This window comes from Adiantum capillus-veneris, chromosome 29, assembly GCF_014529385.1.
Source record: "Adiantum capillus-veneris isolate H3 chromosome 29, ASM1452938v2, whole genome shotgun sequence".
Lineage (NCBI taxonomy): Eukaryota > Viridiplantae > Streptophyta > Polypodiopsida > Polypodiales > Pteridaceae > Adiantum > Adiantum capillus-veneris.
This window is the reverse complement of record NC_140959.1, coordinates 7,636,256-7,652,870: the sequence shown is the minus strand read 5'-3', so window position 1 is coordinate 7,652,870 and position 16,615 is coordinate 7,636,256.

The window sequence follows — 16,615 nt, the reverse complement described above, 5'->3', positions numbered from 1 at the left end:
GGAGAGAATTTTAGAGTATACATAGGTTTAATCTTCAATCAATTAAGAAAAATGTAAATAGGTAAACATAGTTCTATTAATTAAAAAAGGTTAGTGCTAATTACAGTTGATTAATCAACTAGAGCTTTGCTCTCTAGTGATTTCTGTGTAGAGGTCCCTCTAGATGAGAGAGAATTTACCAAGGCTTCGAGTCTGCATGAAATTGTGAAGAAAGGGGTCCTATTTATAGGTTTCTGGCACTCACAAGCTCTCATAGGCTGAAAAAGGCAGTTGCTTGTAGATCAAGCAACCCCCAGGCTCAAGATGGCGCCCCCTGCTGTTAATTCTGTCTTGGGCAGGTTACACACAACTCCACACCGGCCCCCCAGCTTCGAGAATCGATTTCTGCTATTTTTCCTGACTTTTAATGATTGAACTTGGAAATATCTGCAATTTCTAGAACCTTAGGATAAAAAGTCTTTAGCAGACAGTAATAATTACTGAAACCATTCAATTTTACTTAACTAATTAAATTTATAGTGTAACCTTTCAGAGCCCGTAACTTTTCCAGATTTTATCGAAATTCGGTTGTGAAAAATTCTAACCCTAGTAAAGCTCTAGTTACGGTTCCAAAAATACCAATATTTGCCATAGTTGGATCATTCTACAGTGTTTTCTTAACAACCAAGTTAATTTGATCAGACTTTGTACAATTTTTAAGGTTTCAAAAACTAGAAACCTTACAGAGGGTTGGGGCCAACATTGGAGAGGGGGAATGGGGGAACACATGCGAAACACCCGTAGTTGCTTCACTATAGTTAGGGAATTTATAACACCACTATCCTCTCAAAAAAACCTTTGAAAGATATAATTCACACTCACAAGCCATCTCTTGCACACTTCTCAACACACACACACTAGCAAGACTACCATTTAGCTCACACACACCACCAATGCTCATTTCTACACACCAAATGCACACCATTGCTCAAATTTTCACTCCCTTTGCACCACAAAACGGGCCATGAACACACACTTCCACTGGCAACGGCACACACAAAGAGCAAGAGAAAGGAGAGGGGAAAGGGGAAACAATGCCTGAAACGAGGGAAAATGGCTTCCAATTGCTTACCCAAAGCAGACACCAGCTTCCATGTGCCACAAATTGCAAGCTTACAAAAAAAACGGCCTCCAAGGCTCCCACTCGGCTCTGTTCCAATATACTATTCGAAACAGGGGAAAAAAGCCCCCAAAAATGAGTAAAAATTTGTTTTTCCATAAAGCCCTATGGGCCTTTTCGGAAACTTGCATTTTGTTGGTCCATTTCGAGGCTCGACTTGTCATTTGGCAAGTTTTGACATCTGGGAGTAGACTTCATCTCTCTCTCTCTTGCCTCACTTCATCCCAAGGGGGGGCACTAGTGCTAGTGCTAATGCCTCACCACCTTTTGCCTTCAAAAGTCTTGGTCGGTCCATGATCGTGTGAGCCCGCTCTATCGGGCTCATCTACCACGTCATCATCCTACACGAGTCACCCATCGGGTGGGGTGCTTACCTTCATCGGCTGCCGCCATCGCGCCGCCACTCCACTGTCAAAACCATCGCTTATGCCCGCCGTCTTCGCTTGTAGGCATTGCACACAACACCCACACATGAGTGCCATAGCCACGAACTCGTGGAGCTCCAAGGGGGTCCCGCACTTGTGATACCTACCATAGCTCACAAAATTGGCTATATAGCCTTTGTTTTGAGCCTATGCATCCGCATATGGGGCAATTCCACCTGGCGGGCCTTGGTGACACCCCCCTTGAGCCACTCCAATCCCCCACAAAAACCCACCAAAAAGAAGCTTTTCTCTCTATTTGAAGCCATCACCATTCCTGTACAATCATCCGATGCTCAAGCCGTAAAGTGCCAATGAAGCTTCATTGTGCCGACTTTGAAGCACTTAGCCCTTGCCACATTCCTAGATTCTTGGTGTCACAAATTGAGGTTGTGAAAAACGAAGAAATTCATCTGGTGTCTTCCTCCGAGCAATTGTGCTAATTTTCAAACTGGAAGATCTCCTTTGTTAGAACCTTGATCGATGTGTCGTCAGTTCTTGCTGACTTGGCCATAAATTTCCTTCTAGAGCTTCGATGAAGATCCAGAAAAACCGGCATGCTCAACAACTCAAGCTCTTTGCATCTATCCACTCACACTAACTCTAACCACTTGTCCATACTTGCACTGCCCATCAAGGATCTGTAAAGCCTTCTAACTTTGGACTTGCATAACTTTCACACCATGGCTTTGTTTGACGAGCCATCTAGATAGGATCCTAGAGCATCTCGAATACCGCATTCCAGGGCACATTCTCCACACTTTGGACACTTTGACCTGCCATTCCCATTGTCTCTTTTTGGAGCCCCTTTGGCCTAAAAATTCACATTAGGCATATATTTCTGCCATGACTTGCTTGCCCAAGGTCTTCATACCTGCTATAGCTCTCCAACTTGCACCTATATGCACCCATAGCACGGTTCTAGCTTGGACCAGCTTTGCATGTACCATCATTGACCACCCCCTTGAACATTCATGTTCAACCAAAAGAATATTTACAAAACTTTAAAAGCTGTCACACAAACAACCAAAAGAGCTCACATAGCCACAACCATACGTACAATCTATGTACAAAGGTTCAAATCCTTCGCATACCCTAGAATTTTAGATGGGTTGCCCTTCCCCTTGGCTATAATATAATGCATGTCAGATACCACTCCTCTATCAAAGAACAGGTTGAGCTGCATACCATTTACACCCTATGCCTAAGAAGCTTACCATTGGCTCTCACCAGCTGATAAGTCTCATTAGGAAAGGCATTTTGTAGCTTGTACATACCCGTCCACTTATTCTTGAACTTATTTTGAAAGATGGTCCAAGTAGCTCTCGTACTTCATCACAAGGTCTCCTTCTTCTTAGCTTCTTGTCTGGCAGACTCTCATTGACTTTGGCTACCTTCTTCTCCCACCGCTTCACATAGTAGTCCACTACTGCTTCTCTATCCATCTATAATGCTTCAAGGCTGACAACCCTATCCTATAAAACTTCATGTGTAGTGGCATGGATGCGCCACATGTCCTTAAAGGCCCATGGCTACGCATGCACTGGCAGCACCACCTCTTTACCATAGACCAACTTGGATGGAGTAAGTTGGTCACCACTTTGTAGGATGCCCTGTATGACCATAGACACTTCTCTAGATTGACCTCACACTCTATTTCCTGCTTATACACATACTTTGTCAGCATCTTGATGATTTGCCCATTGGCACTTTCCACAAGGGCATTGCATTGGGGCTGATAGGGTGAGGAAAACCGATGGTGAATCTTTAACTTCTCCACCAATGCCCACATAAGATTGCTTCTAATCCTTGGCCTCTATAAAAAAGGAGCACCCATGGCACTCCAAAATGGCAACAGATGTTATAAAAAACAAACTGGGCTACAACTTGTTGTTGACGGTGGAACACAAAAGAAGTTTCCCCAATACGCTGTATCATTATTTTTTGAAGCGAAATGATACTCTTTGTAATATTTGAGTAGCCATTAGATTTTGTGGGAACAAGCCTCTAAGGAGAAATGTATATAAGTCAATTTTTGTAACCTTAAACCTAACTTTTGAATTAATCAAATCCGGTTTTCACTGTGTGTTGTGTTTGAGAGAGAGAGAGTGTGACTTCTTCTCTTTTCTACGTGCGCTACTGAAGGCCCATTGCTAAAGCAACACCACCATCATGTTAGCATCGGCGAGGGATTTTATTCAACATCAAGAGTGTGTGATTCTGACTACGACGCAAAGTGGGCTCTTACGAGCTTTTGGGTGAGTTTTCTTGCAAACCGGGTGTTCGTTTGGTGAGTTCTTTGCACCTATGGATTCACGGAGAGTAGGACTATGCATTAGGACCATATGCCACAAAAAATGGTAAGCTATATTTTGCTGCCTATCTTTATACGCGAATGTTGCAAGAGGTAGTTGGAGGTCGGATATCGAGTCGTAGTCCATAGGGTATTGATGTCGTGATAAGGAGAGTATATCTTGTGAGTTTTGTGACATTTCAAATGCATTTGTCCTAGATTTAGATAGCATGAGCATCGTAGGTTGAATTGATTTCACTAGTGCATAAGAACACTTAGATTTGATTTCACTAGTGCATAAGAACGCTTAGATTTGATTTCCTCGATCAGAGATTGTCTTAGAAGGTTGAGAAGGTGGTTGACACCCATCTTCTTGTTTCCATGCACCTACGAGTTAAGCTTTGCCCTCGGCCAACATAGAGTTGTTGGTTCCGTTCTCGCTATGCCAGTGTTCGCTCACGGCGTACCCGCCAACATTGGTGCCGCTGGCGGGGATCGAAGCCTAGGTAGATGATCTTAGACTAATCCTATGAAGTGAGAGTTCCTCTAGTGTGCCAAAGTATTCTTTTGTATCTTAGTTTAGTTAGGATCTATAAAGAGGTGCTAGGAAGCGTGTGTCTTGCCTTGGTCACCTGTGTTGATGGTTTTAGTTTAGAATGTATTGGTTTGGGAGTTTGAGTGGTTGAAGAGGTGATAAAGGCATTGGATAGTTTGTGTATGTCAGTTAAGTACCTATCTACTCACAATTGCAAAATCTTTTTAATGTTTAGGAGTAGCTTTAGGTAGATGATTTGATCTTGATCTAGAGTTATCCATCAATTGGTTGCATTGAAATCTTGAAAAGAAAGTGGTTCTTAGTTGAAATAGTGCAAAACAAAGTTCATAAAATTGTTTTGCATGACTGAGGGTTGCTGAGGGCATAAGAAGGCATTAGAAAGGGCTCTGCACATAAAAAACTGAATTCTACAAGGTTAGACTTTATACACGTATAAAGTCTCTAGGGCTAAAAAGAGACCAAAGTTGTGGAAACTGACTGTGTCAGAGTGTTCAAACGACCCTAGAAACACCTTGAGTGGGAAATTTTATCATAGAATTAGGGACCAAAAGCCAAAACTTAGCGTGGTTGTGACGGAAAAAAGCAAAAACTTGTGCTTGTAAGCACTTTTGAGCTTTAAATTTTTCTCTGAATTGTGTGATGTTGATAAACAGGGGAACATAGGATAAAAACATATCTGAATTTTGAGATAGGAGACATTATACGTGTATAATGTCTCAAACATAGATTTGGAGATTATCCAGCATGTTTGTAATCACTAAGCCATTTGGGAGGTGTCTATAAGCTTGACTACAAGATTCCACACCATTTGGTCAGCCAACTTGATATCTGGAGAGAATTTTGCAAATTCTAGCCAAAAACAAAGAAAAGTGGTGAATTGGTGAATCATTGGCATCAAAACTTGATTTTGAGCACATATGCTTTGTGTACACGCAAAAGAGAACCTTGGGCTGAGAATTAAGTTTATTTTTGTCAAAAAGTCATTATATGTGTATAATGTGTTTTGGCCCAGAATAGACTCAAATTGTACAAAGGTATATGCCCAAAGTTTCCTAAAGCCTTAGGGAAGTCCATAGTTTAATTTTATTGCAATTGGCCAAAATCTGAGCTTAAAAAGACCAAGAAAAAATCCAAACATTCTACACACCCTTTTTGGCCACAACTTGGACAAACTTGATTCCAAACTCAAGTCAGAGGATATTTGGGAAGTCCCTAAGTGCTGGACTACCTCTGGAGCAAGATTCATTTCAATTGGGTTAAAAAGACATTATATGCGTATAATGTCTATTTTAATAATATTAAATATTTTTGAACTTCAAACTACACAAGGGGGTATGAGCTCACATCTATAAGCACAAACCTGCAAAAGTTTCTTCAATCTGGTCAAAAAGACTTTATACACGTATGATGTCTTTTTGGCCCTATTGACTTTCAAAGCTAAACTGGGGCATATATTTGCATTCTAAGGGACCTTAGAAGCCAAAAGCCAAGATTGTATTAATTTTGGAGCATATTTGAGTCGATAATTGCCAAATAACGAAAAGTGATCCAGAATCAGACTGGATCTAATTATAACTTGCATAAAAGTGGTCCAATTGTCATTTTGAAAGTTTCTGAGAGTTACATGCATGGTAGAGAACATTTGGTGAAGAAATATTGCCATTTTTGTCAAATACACTTTATACGTGTATAACGTCTAAGGGCCAGATTTGGAGCATATTGAGTAAATTAAGCTTTCCAAAGGGTTCCAAATAACTCTAATAACACATTTCACTAGTCAATTCAATGAGAAGAACTTACACAAGGAACCAACCCTTTCAAAGAAAACTTTGGACTTACTAATTAATACTGGATGTTACTAAAGTGAGAATCACCACTGACAGAGATTTGCAGAGTCTAAATTTTGTACAGATAGCCAGCAACAAAGTCCAACAAGTCCAGACCACTCGGAAGTGCAATCAATCAACCAATTGGAGAGCTAAAATAGCTAGAGTAAGACACAACAGAGTGAACTCAAAGGCAAAAGGTTTGGATTTGTAGTGGTGTGTTAAGGGATTGATGTATTTAAGATTAGAAAGAAACCTCCAAAGAGACCAAAAATCACAAGGAGATCAGGTCAACATAGTGTCTACGGAGGAGAGTGTGACCCAAACTAGAATAGATCCTCTAGCACCAATCATAGAAGACGGTAGTGGAATCGACACCTCCTCTGAACAATCTTTTTATCTCATGGCAGACCTGAACACTGCGGTTGACTGACCAATCCAAGGAGAAGGAGGGAGCACCTCTAAGAACCCTCCTTGGACATTGAGATTTACAACCCTTTACTTAGAAGGACCAAATGCCCATGGGGCTCTGGTATATGATGATGAAAGTAGATGAAAAAGCATATGTATTAAGGAAAAACCAGTAGAAGGAGTGGATGCCCTTCTAGCGTACGATGATGGGGATAGATTCCGTGATGAGTAGGAAACACATTACCTTATTGTTAAGGATCCATAGAACTACAACAAGTACGGGGATAATGCGGTAAAGGGGAAGATGGTTTTTGAAATCACCAAAATACCTCCTCTAATAGACCTTCCTAATGCCACCCTAGTGTTTGACAAGAAGGTGACTAAAGTTGCAACTCACCAAGGAGCGGTAGGAATCTATGAATATCTGAATGGGAGAGTCAAGACATATTTCCAATATCTAGCACCACTTGCCTTTGAGCTAGGCACATAAAAGCCTGTGTACTTGTTCTCATATGAATCAGGTGAAGGGAGTCTCACACTATATGTTGATAAATATGGATGAGATATGCTGATAGAAAAAGCAGAGGTAGCAAGATTGATAGCCACTAGAGTAATTCCAATAGACCTCACTGCCACTCAAGGACTAAACCCTACTCCCAGTAAATCTACCAATCCCTTTGAGGAAATGGAGGATGCGAGCAGAATCCCAGCTAGGCAAGCCGAAACAATAGAAACACCAGTTTTTCCTTCGTATCTCAACACAAATCCTGAAACGTTGCAATCATGGTTGTGACCCACAGTGACAAGGGAACAAGAGTTCTATAGGGGAAAAGTCCCTATTACAAATGGATCATATGTAACCCCTATAGTCTCACCCATACCCATGTACTCTTATTCTTATCCCAAGGAGAGCAAGGGACCAGCAACGATACCGACCACGGTAGGATTCCCCTATATGGAGAGAATCAAAATGGAAAGAGGGTTTGCAATGGAACCACCTGTTGAAAGGTCATATAGAGGATATGGGACTGGGGAAATTGATAGAAGATTGAGACTTGGACAAGACCCTATGAGGGGGGAAGGACAAGGAGATTCCAAAGTTCATATGGTGGAACAAAGACGTGTTATAACTTTGCAAGTCTAGAAATGGGCACACAAAAGGTATTCAGGAGAAGGGGATCCTAGAGATCACATGGCAACATTCTTGAGAGTGATTCGAGAAGGAGAGTTTAGAGACTTCGATACACAATTTGCTGGATTTGGACTCACCCTAGAGGAGGACACTGCCACTTGGTTTGATTTTGTTGAAAGACAAGATTTTGGGACCATCCAAGAAGTTTTTGACGAGTTTGTGGAGGAATTCTCTCAGCAACAAAATGAACCAGGAGTTAATCAAGAGCGGCTGATAGAGGAGGTGCTAAAGAGGATTAGCCCATTTGCCAAGCCACAGGCTAAGCCATTAAAGTGGTGCACCATTGAATATAAATGGACAAATCATGTTACTGAGGAATGCTACTATAATAAGGGGTATGTGAGAGAATGACAATATGTTCCCCAACCACAAGTAGCACCACCTCAAGTGCCACATGTACCTAGATATACTATGGGGAATTTGCTAGGACCAACGGGGATTGAATGACCACAACCAGTTTTAGGGCAACAATCACCACTCCCAGGGACAAGACCAATAGGGGTGAGATATACGCCCATTGTAGAAGAACCAGAGGAACAAGCCTTAGTGCATCTCCCTGTTTATTACAAAGAGCCAAGTGGAACAATGGCCTGCCCAACATACTACCCACCAGAAGCGCCGAGAGCATCGGATCCATGGAGCATGATGATCGGCAATGTTGGACCACTAACAGCAGCACAGGCTGCTGAAGGAGAAAGTAGATATAGTTTGGACAAGAGAACATTGTTGTTCATAGCCAATGGAGGTTTCAATGGACCAAGACCTGCTTATAAACAGAGGGGTGCTCAAGGAGCTCCATGACAACCATTGGGACCATGCAATAAATGTGGGGGCAACCATCTTATGAAAGATTGTCCTCATGCGGAAATTGTCCGGGTCAATGCGTATTGTCTAGATTGCGGCATCTCTCATTTGATTGCCGATTGTCCAAAAAATCCAAAAAAAGTGGTTAAAGAAACCATAAACATTTTGGAAGCTATCTCTTCAAGCAGTGGTTTCGAAAATGAAACAGTAATACCTATATAGGTCATCACACGAGCTCAGGCTCAAAAAGAGAAAGGGGGACTTGACCATGAAGAACTAGGACATAAAACACCTAGCATTGAACAAAAAAGCCAACAGAACACATGGAAAGCTAGAAAAGCATGCGTAAAAGTGAGGAAAGAAAGAGAACAAAATGTCATAACGGAAGAATTACAGCGAACCAAAGACAAACTAGAAAAACTTGAAAGACGAGCTCTTCAAAAACCAGAAACACCAAGAAATATAGAGCTTGAGAAGAAAGGGAAGTCAAAAAGTGCGGGATCAGGCCGATTTGTGCTAGTAGAGAAAGTAAACAAACATCTAGATGGACTCTCAAAAGCATATGACTCAAGGCTTAAAATCGACCAAACTCAGGAACAAAAATGGATGACATATCCCTATGCTGAGTTAGAAAAATAGAGACTGGAAATGTGTCAAAAGATGATCCAAACTGCGCAAACCTTACTAGAACCAACTTGAAGGAAACAGTTGGGGGAGGTAGAACTTCCAATATCAATATCGAGGAACCCACCAACACGCGGATCAAAACGATTAATTGTTAGTCCAGAAATTGAATTAAAACTTGAACAATCAATTGATAAACCGGAGATAGTGTTGAACACAATAGACCTAACATCAGAAGGTTTCCAACCTATCACACCGGAATTATATAAAAGCGACCAGGGTTTGAATGAGATTTGGAGGCAAATAAGGGAAGCAAATGAGATAAATGAACTAAGCCAAAGGGTTAACAAAACCACTATGGGAGAAGATGACTTTCTTCCTCCTATTGAAGAATTTGAGGCATGACGTCAAACAGATCTTGAGATGCACTCTTATTGGGGAGACAAGGGATCTGTGAAATCTTGGGATAGCCAACCTGTATCTCTGAAAACTTTACCCTCATATATGGGAGAGTATGAAGCAAAGTCGGATGTGAAATTTGTGCCATCACAACAACTCGCTACAAGGAAGGATATGGACTCCAAGGGATTGATAACCCTCTTATCAACTCCAGTGACTTGTACCATTACTCTAGCCGATCTTCTTAGAAAAAGACCTAATATGTGGAATACAGTAGGAAAATGTCTCGAAAAATTTGGAGTAAGGGATACAAATTCACGAATGCAGGAAGGAATCAAGGAATTAGAGAAACCTCAAGTAAACATGCAACCAGTGCCTTTAAACAAGGTAGGAGAATATAATGAAGGGGAAGATGGAAATAACACACTCCCGATTGAATTAGAAGGTTTCACCACCATGGCAATTCTTGACAGTGGAGCTGGTGTGCCATCGCGACAAAGGATGTATGGAAGAAATGGGGAAAAAAAACCTTGAAAAACACCAGGATGAAGCTGCAACTAGCTAACGGTTACATGGAGAGACCCATAGGGCTTTTGGAAAAAATAGTTGTTACATCTTGTGGAATCGAGTACGAGCATCTTGTGGAATCGAGTACGAGCATACCTTTGCAATTGTGGATTTTGACAAGGAAAATAACTATGACATAATACTTGGACGACCCTTCATGCGACAATGAAAGATGGTCCAAGATTGGGGCTACAATCACATATACCTCAGACACATGGACACTACTACGAGAATAAACCTTAAAGACCATAGCTACAAAGATGTTGAGAGAACCTCGGTAGAGGAGTTTAATTTTGCTACGATAGTAGGGTCAAAACTCCTAGACTGGCTAGGTAAACCGAAGGAGTTATGGATGTGTGGGGCATCCAATTGTGGAAGCCTAAAACAAGAAGAATGTATTCTAGATAGAGCAATTGAGTATACATAATACATTCCGGAAACTTTTCCAGAAGAGTCCTTAGAACCTTTAGAATGGACACATATTCTAGCAACCTTAGATGAGTGTACTATTGTGGAGGGACCGACGACTAAGTTTTGTGACCAGAATGGTTATGATGTGGTTCCATACTACATGGTTGAGTTAATAGAAGGTGATGATTACCAAATCTCAAGTCAATCAAGAAAAATATAAAATAAGCAAGAAATAGATGGGGAGCTGCTCCACAATTCTACAGATCATATTGAACAAAATGATGATGTAATAATGAATGTTTTGACAACCCTAGTGAGCTAGAGGAAATAATACCTGATGTAAGGTAACCTAGATGTCAAGCACATTACAAAAAAAAGGAAGGGAGTTCACAAGGCTAGAGATAACCCAATGCCAAACATAAAAAACAAAACGGAATTCTTCCTAGGGATGTAATAAAACAAACTCAAAAATTGAAGGCAGAAACTAAGTCCAAAAGAATGGAAATAGAATCAAACAAACTAGAAGAACCAAAATTGACAAAACTTGAACGTAAGAAAAGGTACCAAGAGCTCAAGAAGACTTTGAGGCAAGTATGGACAACCGAAACTGACAACAAAGAGGATCAGAAAGACAATAGAAAAAACCATATGAGTATACCATCCCATTACAGAAAGTTCACTATTCAAGACCGAAAGATAGTGTTGGGACAACCCAAAAGAGAACAATGGGAGAAAGAGTCTTATGATGGGCCGGAAGATGCAAAGAAAGTAGACCTAATACAACCTGTAGAGAAATCGCAACCCGTCTATATAGCCACCGACCTAAGCCAAGAAGAGGAAGGTGAGCTTCTCAGCCTTCTTCAAGAATATAAGGACACGTTTGCATGGTCTTACAAGGATTTAAAGGGAGTGGATCCAACAATATGTCAGCATACTATCTGTTTAAAACCTGATGCAAAACCTAGCAGACAAAGGCCATACATGTACAATGATACCTTTGCTAAGCGTATCAAGGAAGAGATTGATAAACTGAAAGAAGCGGACTTTATCTATGAGATAGAACACACTGATTGGGTATCTCCAATCGTTGTTGTATCCAAAAAGAATGGTAAACTCCGAGTGTGTGTCAACCTCAAAAAGTCAATGCACCCATAATAAGGGATAACTATCCCTTACCAATTACTGACCACGTCCTTGAATGAGTGGAAGAAAAGCATGCATATTCCTTCTTGGATGGGTTCTTTGGTTACAATCAACTTGCAATTGCACCCAAGGACCAATATAAAACACGTTTTCCATAGAATGGGGCATATTTGCATATCGAGTCATGCCATTTGGGCTAACAAATGAACCTGCAACATTTCAAAGATTGATGGAATGCCTTCAAGGAGTACTTGAGGAATTTCTTGGAAATCCATATGGATGACCTATGTGTATACTCTTTGAAAAGAGAGGAACATGCGGAACACCTCAAAAAGGTTTTGAGAAATACAGGACATATAGGATTTGCCTTAATCCAAAAAAATGTGCTTTCATGGTAAGATAAGGACGAATCTTGGGGCATATTGTCTCGGAACATGGCATTTCCACAGATTTGGATAAGATTAAGGTAATTATCAAAATGTTTTAGACAATCAATGCAAAGAAAGTAAAATGCTTCATGGGACATTGTGGTTATTTAAAAGGAGGTTCATACACATGTATGCAATTATTGCACAACCCCTGTATAGACTTATAGTGATCTTTGAATGGACAGATGAGTATGAGGAATCATTTAATAAATTAAAAGATGCCCTTCTATCTGCTCCAGTGCTACGAGCATCTGATTGGGAAAAAATCTTTCACGTCCATATAGATACATCTGCATTTACTATCGGATGTATTCTGGCTCAACCAGGAGACAAAACAATAAATTTCCCAGTCAGCTATTCCAATTGACAACTAAATAGTGCTGAAAAGAATTACACAACCACTAAGAGAGAGGGGCTTGGAATGATTTATGCCGTTCAAAATTTTTGACATTATCTCCTCACAAATAAGTTTGTGTTTTTCACAGACCATTAAGCCCTTTTATACCTTGTCAACAAACCATGCAACACCGGACGAATCATAAGATGGTTCATCATATTCCTGGAGTTTGACTTTACGATAGTGGTTAAAAAGGGGAAGACACATCTTTGAGCAGACCACCTCTCTCGATTACCTAATGGAGACGATCCAAAGGGTGTGGATGATGATCTCCTAGATGCATATCTCTTCAATATAGAAATGGTACCTAAGTGGTCCCAAGAGATCGTCAAGCTACTATCACAGGGCAGGGAATTTGACAAAACAGACCTAGATCTTAAACGAAGAATGATTTGCCAAGCTAATAACTTTCAATTGATTGGAGGACATTTATATAATTTAGGATCCAATGGCATCCTAAGAGTGTGCATAAACCCTGAGGAATATGAAATATATTTGCTAGAAGCGCATATTCAAGCGTTAACTTTTCATTGTTCAGCCACAGAAACTTTCCAACAACTGGAGTGTATAGGCCGACTATGCACATTGATGTTCATAATTATGTAGCTATTTGCATCAAATGCAGATCAAGCCCACCCATCAAACATGCGACATTGTTTCAGATAACACTTACATCATAATGGAGTCAATACATTGTTGACTACTTAGAAAAACAGACGTCTTCTGAAAATATCACCAAAGCACGACAGAGAATGATAGAAATAGAAGCTCATGATTTCACTCTGATTGAAAATCAGCTCTATGAAAGGGGAAAGAATAACCAACTTAGGCTGTGTGCAACGGAGAACATGTACATTCCAATCCTAGAACAAGCATATGGAGGGATTAGTGGAGGCCATTTCTCAAAAGAAAAGACAACAAAATTTGTCCTCACCTTGCAAATATGGTGGTCAACATTACATATGGACGCAAACAAATATACAAAATTATGTGAGTCTTGTCAATGAACCAACGTACCATTAAAGCGGGATGAGATGCCCTTATGGCCAATGATGTGAGCCAAAGCTTTTGTCAAGTGGGGAATAGACTTTGTAGGACCAATCTCACCCCTTGCTTACAAAACGCATGCCCAATACATCATTGTAGCCACAAATTATCTCACTGAATGGGTAGAAGCTAAAGCTACACAAAAGGCTAATGCTAGGACTACTGCACAATTTCTATACAAAAATGTCTTTGTTAGATATGTTCTACTTATAGAAATTGTTAGTGATCGAGGTACACATTTCATAAATGAGATAATAAAAAATATTCTTGAAGACTTCATGATAATTCATAAGAAGTCAGCTTCCTACCACCCACAGGCTAATGGCCAAGCAGAAGCTACAAAGAAGACTCTATGCACAATATTAACTAAGATAGTATCAGAGTATAGAATGGATTGGTATCAAAAGCTAAGTTCAACTTTATGGGTGTATATGATTGCTTACAAAACCCTGATAGGAACAACACCATACAACATGGTGTTTGGACTTATTGGTATATTGCCTATGGAATTCTCAATCCCAACACTAAGAGCAACAAAGTGCCTTGAGTTGACAGGTCATGAAAATGTCTTCACGAATAGATGACCTTGAAAAGCTAGATGAGCTTTGCTTGAAAGCAGTAGCTTCTATCTACGCACAAAAACGAAGGTAGAAAGAATTTTTTGATAAGCATGTACGCTCCAAAAAATTCAAAACAGGCCACTATGTCTTGGTTTACACGTAGAACAACATGCAAAGAAACTTAAAAAGCGAGGGACGGGACCCTTTGTGATCAAAGACTTATCAACAAGTGGGGCCATCAAGCTTGCTATATTGGATGGGGAGGAAATGCCTAACTAGATTAGTGGTTGTCGACTAAAAAGATTTCATCTACCACTAACCCCAAATATGCTCCAACAAATCCATCACGCAAAGAAACAAATGCAAGCAAAACAGAACATTGAGCAGAAGCTCAAGCAGAGGCCAAGGAAAGGATAGCAAAAAGGAAGCTTCTTTGACGACAACAACAACATGGACCACCTCTGAATATAAATGCAATTCAAGTCGTTGACTTTGACAACGAGACCATACAGGAGCCCGAAATCGATGTCAAAATAGGACACAATCAAGTGAAGGACATATTGATGCTTGATTTGGGAGCTCAAGGCAACTTGATCTCCTACAACCTTTACACGCAACTTCAACTTGACAACCACTTACAGGAGACAAAACACAAACTCCACAGTTATCAGAACATTCAACTAAGGTACTGGGATGGACAGTGTTCATAGTACAGGTCAACCAACATGTCTATCCAATTTTATGTGGTAGAAGATACACAAACACATCATGCCTTATTGCTAGGGCAAGCTTGGCAGAGATGATATAATGTACAGCTTGACTAGAGTCAAAACACTGTGAGTATACAATCTGTTAAAAAAAATAGCAAATTCCTTTTGTTATACAAGAGCTACAAACAAACAATCACTATTGCAACCAACGGACAAAGGAAAGCAGCCCTTACAAGCACCCATTGTCCAACAATGGATTCCAAAGAGCAATTCAAGGCAGGAAGAGAAAGTCCATAAGTCAAAGACTCTAGTCCACAATGAGAGCTTGATATATTATAATCCAAAGAACAAAAGTCACCAAAGCGCACCCCAACAAAAACAACACAGTCTGTACAACAAAGCTATCAAGCAGATTTGGGTCAAGAAGGATCAAGTGGCCAAGGAGGAGCAACCAAAAATTGCAGGTAACTCTCCAATGACATCTAATACAAACAAGAAGCCAAAACCAAACTCTTGCCAAAAATAGATATGCGTACCAAAGAAGCTACTCAGAGCTCAAAGCGAACATACAAGATTCTAGATTCAAGAGCAACAACCTCAAGAACTGCCAATACACAATTTCCACAAACAAACAACTGCAAGTTCTAGTCGACTAATACCCAAAGTTTAGATTTGGAAACCAAAGCAAAGAACAATTACAGATACAAAAACAATGAGTAGCCTGGATTCACAAACTCTATTGACCATCAAAGAAAGAGCAAGAATATTAGAGAGCTTATTGTTTAGACGACTTCACTAGGAGCATACTTCCATACAAAGTGTCAACATTGACTGCCAATAAGTATTAGGCTTATAGCTTCCTCTTGCACAACACTAGTTTTTCCATGCATTGCTTGAGAATGCATATAGGGCCACATTACATGGCCAACATTAGCACTTTTTAAAGTCCCATACACAGCACATGCCCGAGGGTGCAACACTGTCGTCTAGGAGGACTTCGACTAGGAAGGGGGGAGGAACCGACACACTACAAGTGTAAAAAAGGGCACTATTTTTCCTTGATTTTATGGGTTTTTGCATTTGATTGCGAGAATTTTGGTAAACCATAGTAGATATGCCCTTAAATATTGTGTAAGAACTGATGACAGAGGACAAACACCAAAATGAGCTTCTAGGTGTATGTATATATGTAAAAATCGTAGTTTTCATGCAGAAAAAGTGAGAAAATAGAGCAATCCGGCCAAAAATACTACGGATAGATGTATATAGTTGTTTATTATGCTATTATCTAATTATCTTGATTTTTTGATAATTTTCAAGTCAAGTTAGATATTTTCCTTTATTTTTTATTATTTTTCAGCAATAAGAAAACAAAGAAAAATAGAACAAGCAGGTGAAATGATGACATGGGGACAAAAGAAAAATATAGGAGTGATCTATAAGTGATTGATAGCTTATGGTGAAGACGGGGTGCAAATATGTGAAAAGTTGCGAAAAGCCAAATTGGCCGGGTTTTGGTCTAAATGATAAATTTTTCGAAAACAGAGCAACTGGAATCCAAATGAATAAATTTTTGATCCTGGAGTACATGTCACAACAAGATAGGAACACATGTCAAATTTGGTAAAAAGTGGTCCAGGGAACCTCGATATAAGTTTCTTTGGGC